General features: G+C 45.3%; 1 protein-coding gene across 1 annotated transcript in view; it reads left to right on the top strand.

Moving 5' to 3' along the window:
* Positions 1-10,694, top strand: part of RORA (RAR related orphan receptor A) — a 697,613-nt gene that overhangs the window by 122,558 nt on the left and 564,361 nt on the right. The window lies entirely within an intron of this gene.

Genomic DNA, 10,694 nt, shown 5'->3' with positions numbered 1-10,694 from the left:
CTATGAACAAATTCCTATGCACACTGCACATATCTTATTTTGAAGTAAAATAACAAATGGGCAAAAACACCCGCATGTGGCCCGTAGGCCGTAGTTTGAGGACGCCGGGTCTAACCTGAAGAATGAGAGTGGAAATAGTAGTTACCTAGTATCTACTATATACCAGGGAATGTGTTCACTGCTTTAACTTTCACAATAGCCTTGTAGATATTATTTTTACCATTTCAAAAGAGAGAAGCTCAAAGGATTTAAGCTCAGAGCAAGCTTGGCCAAGGTCACAAAAGAACAAGTAGTGAAAGCAGAATTTGAACTTAGGACTCTGATACGGAATCACACTCTTTCTATTGTGTTATGCTGCCCATGTGACACTACACCTTCACGTGGGACTGGATTTGACTGGGCAGAGGGGAGAGGAAAAGCCATTTCAGATGAGCAGCAATGATCAAGGCCGTCTTAAGCCATGGCCTTGGCAGAAGAGGAGAATACCTTGAAGGGGGTTGATAAGCAATAATCTTGAATTTCTATGGTTGGGTGGGATTACAGAGGGTCTCGGAAGACTTCAGACTTTATGAAATGTCATGGGAACCACTGGAAAACTTTTAACTAGAGGAATGACATGATGAAATTATTAATTGGGTCATTAAACACTTATTCAGCACATATCATGTGCCAAGTTCTGTGTTGGAGCAAATGGCACATTGGTCCGACTCTTATAAAACTTTCATTCTAGTGGACAAGACAGACTTTAGTTAAATCATCTTGTTAGTACTATGTATAGTTATCAGCTGTGCAACATGCTTCAGAATAAACGTCTAAGGGCCACGAAAGGGTCAAATATGAGACTCCCCCTTGTCTGAAGAAGTGACTTTTGAGCTGAGATGGAAAGGGGTGAGTACGAGTGAACTAGGTAAGACGAAGAGGGCTTCATGCAGAGGAATGGTATATGCAACAGCTCTATGGCAGGAGGAACTTGACCTATTTGAAGAATTGGAGAAGGCAGCTGTCAGTGCCGCTGAGTAGAGTGAAGAGGAGAGAGGTGTAAACATGGGGTGAGAAGGAGGCAAGAGGTGAGTCTTCTCAGGATCTTACAGACAATTGGCGGATGTCAGTCTTTACCCACCTTTACAAGGCGGTTGCATGCTCCTTAAGTGGCAGCAAGGAGTGAGCAAGGAGATGAAGATACATGTAAAAGCTGCTAGTGGTGGGACCCATGCCTCCTCCACTCCAAAACAAAAGGCAGAACTCAAAGGCACCATCCCCCTGTTGTGTTTGCAAGCTGTTGACACAAGCTGGAAAGGTGAAGAGTTCTCAACAGACTTGTCAGAGTTTGTGTTCTATGGAAACTGACAGAGCCCACAGGCTGAGGGGCTAATTTTAATGGAAATAACCTAGGTGGGTCTGTTAATTTTCTTCATTCCCTCGATGACCTGTCTGCATAGCGTGAAGGTGCTTTGATGTGACTAGGAGAACAGAAGGATATTTTGTGCATAGCCGACCGTGAGAGGAATGCTGCTTTTGCAGTAAGGAAGATGACAGGTGAGTTGTGTGCAAGAGTGGGGGGCGGGGGGATGAGAACATGCATCGTGTGGCTTTTCCCACCTCCCCAAATGCAGCCTTGTTTGTCCAAGATTTGGCTTTTATCTATCAGAGAATTAACTTTTGTGAACTCAGGGTGTTCATAGTTCCCAAGGAAATTTTTAAAAATTGGTGGATTATTTTGTAATTGGCATTCGTGTGAACATCAGAGGAGGGGAAGAAATCCCTTCTGCTTCCTTTTGATTCTTGAGTTTGTTGTCGGTCCCCTTTGGTTTCATAAAACTTGTGGTCCTTGCAGAGAAGGGTTTGGGGTCCAAGCCTCAGGGGACATTCTATATGAGTAAATGGATGGGGGGGGGTGGTCTCTTCCCTGCATGCAGATGATCCCGGGGTTGCCCATTTGTGGAGGTCTTTGTCTGCTGGCTGCCATGTCTGGGGTCTTTTGAGGGTCGGAGAGCCGCGACAGGACAGTGTGAATGCCCTGCAAGCTAGAATGGAGCCCAGAGCCTGTGCACGCCCTGCCTTTGGGTGGCAGGCAGAGCTTGTCTGGCCTACGCAGGGCCAGATGCTGAGGAAGTTATTGGTGTGTAGGGCCGCAGTCTTGGCGTCTAGGGTGGTGTTGGGTTGCGAAGTCAGCTTGATGAGGGGCCAGTCTGCTCTGGGTCACACTCCCCTCTCCATGAGGCCTTGGAGGAAGCCCTCAAACCCATGGCTTATATCTGGAAAGTGGAAGTCCTTACAGTCTCAGCCCCCAGTTTGCCAGAATCAGGGAGTGGGGAGGAACAAAGGCAGGTATGGGTGACCCGGAGTTCTATCCAGCTAGCTCTTAACTGTCTGGGGGCCGATTACCAGTGTCACTGCGGGGGAGACTCCTCCCTGCCTGTCCCTGGCCACTCACGGCCAGTGCTGTTGCTCAGTGCCAGCGCTCCACTGCCGAATCCTCAGCCCCACCCCGCAGGGCAGGGCAGCCCACGGCCCTGCGTGCCTTCCCGTGGTTAGCCGGCAGGTTGCTTCCTCTTGACTTACCCACCTAAAATCAGTGGAAGGATTCAGAGAGCAAGGGAGATATGAGTGTTTGAATAAAGACACCTCTTCTATGGATATCTGTCTGCCAAGCATATAGTAGACACTCGATAATTTCCGTCTAGCTTTCACCCCACTGAGTATTCAAAGTTAAGAGATGTTCATATTCCAGGTACAGAATGACTCTTAAACAGAGGAATGGGATCTCTCCCTGGGGCTTCAAAAAGCTTCCGGTGGTCCCTTTTAGAAAAGCATTCGGTCCATTAACTGGGAGGAATCTGTATGAAATAACGTCAAGTAGGGAAAAGAACGGCCAAGCAAGAAACGCTAGCGAGGAATGTTGCGTATCACAAAAGGAGAAGGAAAAGTAGGTGTGTCTTTCCGTGCAGGAGGCAGCCCTGGAAGAGAGGGGCTGAGGGATGCTGAGGAGTGAGCCCACCAGCCCACAGATGTGTGAGCAGAACCAGGGAGTTGTGGGGACGCAGAAGAATTTGGATCATTCTCCGGCAAGGAGACAAGAATGTGCTTCTGACAGTAGGGGCCACGTAAAAGGGAAATCGGATATCAAAGGATGTTTTAAGAAGAGCTTTGGATGTCAGGGGGCCAGAGCAGAGGGAATAGAGAGCAAAAGCACAAAGCTCGGGAGGCCAGAGGTCCTCAGCTGCGGCTCTGACAGTCAGGGCAGCCGAGGCCAGAGCTCACAATGGGAAGCAGGGCTTTTATTTTGTTATTTTCAGGGGAGGATGTTTACAGGCCACTGAGGAAGGGAAGGAGAGATTAGATTTCACTGTCCGTGTGACATTTCGTAGCCCAGTCGTTGGCATCCCCGACTGAGCTTGTCAAGTTGGTAGGGTTGAGGAGGGGCTTCTCACATGGGAACCCCCAGAGTGGGTGTCTGCACCCTGCTTGACAGCTGTTGGCCAGGAGGAGGGCAGGGGTTCCCTCAAGCATCTGCTTTCTTCACTGCGGCCGGGACGTGGACCAGGGTGCAGAGCCTTGTGCTGAGGGCTGGGAGAAATGTGTGCGCAGCTTCTGCCAGGACTGTGACCCAAGGGGACAGTCCAGGGCCTGGTAAGGTGCATTCTTAACCAAGGGAGACGGTTTGGGAGATGGGCCTGCAACCACTGCTCGTGGTGGTCTAGGTTAGCTTCGAGCATGCGCAAACCCTCAGGCACAGGTGCACCTGTTCCTCACTGGCATACCGAATCCACCGAATCCACCACCAAGACCCCGGGTGCTGTTTCCAACATTCATGCCAGACCTATCCGCTGCCCCCACCCTGGTCCAGGTCCTGGTCCCCAACTTCCAAGTGGCCCTCCAGACAGTCTTCCTCTTTTGCTCTTGCCCCCCACCTTTTCCTCCACCACCTTACAGCAGGGAGAATGTTCTTTTGGAAACGCGGATCTGGTTCTGCCACTCTCCTGCTAGAAAGGCTTTCTGTTACCCTGCGGACAAAATTTAAAGTCCTCACCAGCTCTACAGAGTCTTGCATGATTTTATTTTCTTATTTTAAAGGAAGGATGCTTATAGGATACTCGGGGGAAAGAAGGAGAGATTAGGTTTCGGAAAGATTAGATTTCCAGATCACACCTTCCTATTGCTAAATTCCAGCCACACCGATCCATCAGATTCTTGAACGTGTCATGCTCTTTCCCACCCCAGGGCCCTTGCACATGCTGTGACCAGTCCCTAGCAAATTTTGTTTTCTCATTCTCTCCTTGCTAACCCCTCCTGATTCTTTCAGTCCCAGAATAAACAAGCCCTTCTTCAATATCTCTTGGTCTTTCATCACCCCCACTTTCCTTCCATTCACTTTGTTACGGTTTGCAAGTGGAGATTGACTTCTCTGAGGACTTGTCCAGTGTCTTTCTCTTTCAACCGTAAACATCTTCAGATGTCTGTTCTGTTCATCTCAGTGTCCTCAGTAGACTTCAAATATCGGCAGAATAAAAGAGCGAATGAGTGAATTACAGCAGGTTGCTATGACGCTGTGCTTCCATGGAGAAGAATTTAAGCAGTTATTCGTGATTTCTTTAATTTGTTCATTTGACAAACACTTGATGAGCAGGTAGTATGTGCAAGCCAAGAACGCGGGTGCATCTCCTATCTCCAAGGAGATTCTGGTGAAAGAGGCAGTCTTATACACTAATATTCCACATAGTACAATTAAATGGTCTAATAGAGTTATACACAAGGTAAACTTCTTGGGCTGGTGTTCCAGGCAGATAATTAAGCATAACTTTCTGAAATTAAAGCTGGTAAGAGTCAACATACCAAGAATGGTGATTAGCCATTCCCAGATCTCAGAAAGACATCAAGCTAAACCATAAGGAGCACAAGGTGAGGTGTGATCCAGTTACTACCATGAGGGCGTGTGTTGGTGATGGATACCATGGTGGCTGATAAGGAATATTGAAAACCAGAGCCACAGGAATGTGTCTTTCCCCTCACTGTGTAGAGTAGAGCAGACCCATTCCAAATGAATGCTCCCAGTTGTCTAGCTACAGACAACCCCAGGGTGGAGAAGGGCAGATTGTTCTGCTTCTTTCAAATAAGACTTGAGTTCTAGCTTTTCAAAATACTATGAGTAATTGGGAGAACAATTAAAAAAAAAAATTGGCCACTCATTCCTAGGTGCTGGTGGGGAGAGGAAAGGAGATAATTTCTGGCTCTTTTGAATTCTGTTCCTGTTATTTAAGATGATCAAACAGCTTTCTTGGATTTAGGACCAAACTTGTTTTCCTTCTTTTTAAATTAAGTTTGACGAAAGATAATAGTAATGAACCCAAGTTTGCTATTTCAAGAACTGTCTTCAATAACTAGAAAGATGGCATTTAGGTAGTTTACTCTAAGAGTGTCCTACAAACGAGTTTCCTTCACCTAAGGGGAGAAGGATTTGAACTTTATTTCCTGACTTGATGAGTATTTTATGATAAACCCGTTCTGGCCCATTAGTCTCATTTCTCAAAACACAGGTTTAAAAAAGAATGTTTCCTAAAGGAGTTGTCACCAAAAATGGAATGAATCCAACTCGCTGGGAAAAAAAAAATGGTCAGAGCGAAACACGAGTGACACACAGTCTTGATGAAGATAAATTTTGTGTTTTTTTTTTTGTAGGGGGTATGTGTGTGTTAGTATTGGAGTGATAAGTAACGTTTTATAAATAACCACCAGCACGTGTCTGATCAGTGGCCTCATGTCCTGTAACTGTTGAGATGCTTGTGATGTGTGAGCTTACCTTCCCCTTCTCCTGGTATCTTTCCTAATTTATCTAGAAAATCCAATAAATAGGGAGGTAATGTTCCAAGAAAACCTTCCCCCTCCCCTGCTGGAGATTTAGTGGGGAACAATGTAGACTGTCCTTTAGGAGATAATTAGAACCGATATCTCTACAGGCATCTGAATCTATAGATAGGTTTACGCCAAATGAATTTGCCCAAACCCTGCGCTGAGAAGCTGTGACCCGGAACTGCATCCCTGAATTCCATATTGTGGAGTGACTCATCCAAGGAGTGTCTGCATTTCCCATTTCAATTTGAGTAAACAGGCAGAGATAGGAACAGTCACTGGGGTAAACCATAATTAGGTATGTGTTTTAGGTTTTTAGAGTGATTCCTTCTTACCTTTGTAAAACCGACAATACGTGAAAGATAAAATTTCCCCACAGATATTTCAGCTAATTGTACCTTCTAGGTAAAGAATGGCCCCATTTCTTGGTCTGTCTGATGATGACTTTTCATTTTTCTGCCATAAACGAACCTAATTTGCAAATGAAAAATTTCACTGAAGCATATGTTGCCCGCAAGGGGAATTGCAGCCCTGAACCTTTGAAAGTGTTCAGTAGAACACGCGATTGCATTTTAAACAAAAGACGTAGGATCTTAATTTACAGTTGAAAAGCAATTGCTCCTAAGTAGTACTTATTATTTTAAAAAGTTTAGACATTCCAATAACAGTAATCAGGAGGAGATAAGTTCCCTTTAAAGCGAAGCAAAGGAGGGGTAATTGTCAAAACTTGTCTAGTACTATTTCCTGTTTATGGGGCAAGGTTTTCCTTAGATCACACCACATGCCCTTGGAAACCCTTTATGGCCTGTTGTCAAGAACAGGAGTGGCAATTCTGGTCTAGTCCCAACGTGCCATGCAGAAGACTTGGGTTCCAGCCTTAGTTCCTGCAGTGTCTGACCTGTGACTAGCAAGAGTGAAGGTTCTTTGCCCTGATTATCGGTTTTCTCAACTGGGAAGTGGAAACTAAAATACCAAGGCTACAGGCTGAGATGATCATGTATTCGAGAGCTGCAACAGTATCTTGGAAGTGAAAAAAAAACAAAAAAAAAGAAATGGTGTATCAGACTTAATACTAGTTAGTTCTTGTGGTTTAGGGCAGGTGAAGTGATTTATTACCCAGATAGATATATTTTGAAACAGCCAGATGAATTATCCAAAAGGAGATCCTACATTTGTCAACTGTTTTCTACTCTAGTTGAGAACTTTATCCAATTATTTATTTTGCCAATATTAATTAAGCACCTACTATGTACCAGGCACTAAGGATAAAATTGTAAATAATACACCATTCTTGCTTTGATGGAGTGTGCTCTCTAGGTAGAGGGGAAAAGGCAAGCTGAAAAGCCTGGAGAGGACAAGGTAGCTGCAGTGAGGGGAGAAAGACGGTGGCTGGAACTGAGGTCAGAGAAGGAGGCAAGGCTGGGAAACGTGAGGCTTTGGTAAATCTTCGGGAAAGGTTTGGATTTTGTTCCATGTATGTAGCAATTTTTGTTAATTTACTTTGCATGCCAAAATCTTGTTAAAATTTAGGTATTTAACCACCCTAGTGTGCCAGAAGGCAGACAAGACGAGGCAGGCTCCTCTCTCCTATATCTCTGCTAGTCGATCTTACCTGTCTTTCTGGACCCCACTCAAATCTTGCTTCCTCTGTAGGCTCCTCCAGTGTCTGCCCATTTGGAACCATTCCCCCCCTCTTGTTTGGTTTTTCCTCTTTATGGTGCTTCTCACATTCTGTCTTGTTTTAAAATTCTTGATTTTGGTCTCCCCTGATAGAGTAAGGAGCCTTTGGGATGCCAAGGCCTTAGGTTACTCAAATTTTTTTTTTTTTCGGCATTCATTGCTCTGCACATGTGCCAATAAATATTTATCGAGTTAACTCGACTCCAGGTATCAGACTAGCAAAGAAGAGTTTTCCAAAGCATTGCACCAGAGAGAAGCCTACCGGAGAACACAATGGGAAATGTAGCATGAGCACTCACAGAACCGTTTTGTTATTTTGTCTTTCCCTTTTGAGGAACTATGTGGGTCCATTGCAGATGGTTGCATTTGCTAGATAGATTTAATTGCAGGGATTGTTAACCTGGCAACTTTTTTTTTTTTTTTTTTTGAGACAGAGTCTCGCTTCGTTGCCCAGGCTAGAGTGAGTGCCGTAGCATCAGCCTAGCTCACAGCAACCTCAAACTCCTGGGCTCAAGCAATCCTCCTGCGTCAGCCTCCCGAGTAGCTGGGACTACAGGCATGCGCCACCATGCCTGGCTAATTTTTTCTATATATATTAGTTGGCCAATTAATTTCTTTCTATTTATAGTAGAGACTGGGTCTTACTCTTGCTCAGGCTGGTTTCGAACTCCTGACCTCGAGCAATCCACCCACCTAGGCCTCCCAGAGTGCTAGGATTACAGGCGTGAGCCACTGCGCCTGCCCAACCTGGCAACTTTTACAGGTAAATTCCACTTAAAGGGAAGACATTTGTATCCATTTGTGAAACTATAAACACAATACATACTTTCAAAAAGTCAAACATCTAACAAAATACCTAAAGTGAAAAAATTAAAATCACACATCATATCCCCAGTGTTACCCCCTCTTCAGAGATAATGATTGCCAAGAATTCCTTGTTCATCATTGCTCCAGCATTTTTCACCTGATATTCCATTTGTTCTTTGTCTTTCTCAGTACATATAGATTTGCCTCATTCTATTATGTGCTCTTCTTTTATGTGGGTATCTTATTTACACATTCCTCTATTGGAGGCTATTTGGATTGCTTCCAATTTCTTGCTATTATAGTGAACCATACTACTCACTCCCAGTGGTATATTTTGCTGGATCAAAATATGAGTGTGCCCTCTGTTTTTTTTTTTTGGTTTTTTTTAACATACATTTTGATTGCCCACTGTGTGTCTTGCACTTTGCTTCCATACAGACCGCACAAAAATAAATTAGATATGGCCTCTGCTCTCAAGGAGCTCATAGTCTGGGAGGGGAAAGCTGGCTGTACACAAGTAAATTGGATACAATGAATGAGAGCTAGACTAGAGGAATCTGCAGGTCCCATAGTTACCTGGAGTGAGAATAATCAGCCTAAACTAGTGGGTGCTGGGAAAGGCTTCGCCAAAGAGGAGCTAAACTTCCCAGGCAGAGAGGCTTCTGGAGAAGGGCATTCTGGGACAAAGAAAGCACCATGAATGGTGTGGCTGGGATGCAGGATGTTGTGGGAGGAGGAAAGAAGAAAAGGTGAGATCAGAGGGGTAGGCCAGGGCCTAAGCACAGACCTTTTGTGCTGTATTAAAGGGCTTGAAAGAAACCTGTGAGTAAGGAAGAGCTTGGAGTTTTTCATGAGCTTCTTTCTCACTGGGCTGCATCTAAGGCAAATATGCAAGAGATTGCTGCATATTCAGATCCATGTCATAAAGAGCTGTGTTAGGAAAAAGTTCCCTGCTGTTTCAAAGACGCCTTGCTAATAAGCTAGTTTCAGAGCGGACTTGACGGTGCTTTTCAGCAGGACCAACCCCAGGTTCTGGCAAGGGTACCTGGGTCACATTTTTCTTGCCATGCCCCCAACTCCCACCCTCCTCTGCCCCTGCGTGGTCCGGCGTGTTTTGTGCATTCTGCACATACACGGACAGGACTGGTCCCCAAGGATGTCAGCCTGGCAACCTTTAGAGTGTAAAATCCATTTAAAAAGGGATCAGGAAAAGAAAACCAAAAGGAATGGGAAAGACTGCTTAGATAGGGCGGTTTATACAGTTAGTGGCTTTAATTTTTATTTCCTGGAAAAGGGTTTGCGAGAAAGACATGTCAGGTAAATTCTCCTGTGAAACGCTCAGACAATTGCTGTCCCATCAGCAAGGAAAGCGCAGAGCAGAGCGTAAGGACTGTGAATTGAAAGCAACCTTGGGTTAAATTCCTCAGGTAAGCTGGCAAGTCATGTCTCCCCAGTGCGTATTTATCCAGATGTCCTTTTGGGATGGGACAGGGCCGATTTTTAATGGCTCTGAACCGCCTTGCCCAGGCACTTGCAGGCTGCATTTTGCTGACTGTGAAAGCTCTTTGTGTGGGCTCCACAGGCAGCTGTGTGCAAAGGAAGCTCCTGCCCCCCTCTCATCCCCGGGAGTCTTCGCACATCAGTTTCCCCATCTCTGAAATGGGGATTATAACCTCACTCACAGGGACTTTGCTGTAACAAATAATTTTGTGTGGGACTATTCTGTTAAGAAAAATAAAGAATTTATGGTATTAAAAATATGCACATCTAAAATAGCTTCCAGTGCTGTTTGGCTGCCTTTGCCTGAATTTTACCATGTCTGTAGGTGATATTCAGCATTTTCTTGAGGACTGTGGATTGTTCCTACTAAATGAGCTTGTCAGTCTCTGCTAAAGAACAAAATGTCCTTGGATCTGCCCCATGTTGCATTGCTTTGCCTACTTATACCAGAGCACTGGAGGCAGAACGTACCCAGTTCCAGTTTTTCCTGAGAAGGCTGCAGCTCTACAAGGGACACTGGTGTACACAGCCGCTCCCCAAAGCCACAGAGAAGCTTCAGGAGCCTTCATACCTGGTTCTGCCGCAGGCTCCTTCCAGGTGGGTGTGAGGTAGGCAAGGTACTGCCGGGCAGGGTGACTTGCTTTCCTTACCTGGGAAATCCCAGCTCTGAGATTCACCAAGAGAAGCCAGTCTCTTGCTCTGCTCACCTGTCCCACATGTGGACACGCTTTGGAGGTTTTCCCTTTGGCCTGTGATTCATAATTCTGTACCTCCTACTGATTACAAAATAAGCAGCAGGAAGTAACCATGCAGATCCTTTGGGGTGCATCCCATGATTCTGAGGATCAGGTTTGTAGTGT

This window comes from Microcebus murinus, chromosome 6 (assembly GCF_040939455.1).
Source record: "Microcebus murinus isolate Inina chromosome 6, M.murinus_Inina_mat1.0, whole genome shotgun sequence".
Lineage (NCBI taxonomy): Eukaryota > Metazoa > Chordata > Mammalia > Primates > Cheirogaleidae > Microcebus > Microcebus murinus.
This window is presented reverse-complemented; position numbering and strand designations above follow the sequence as displayed.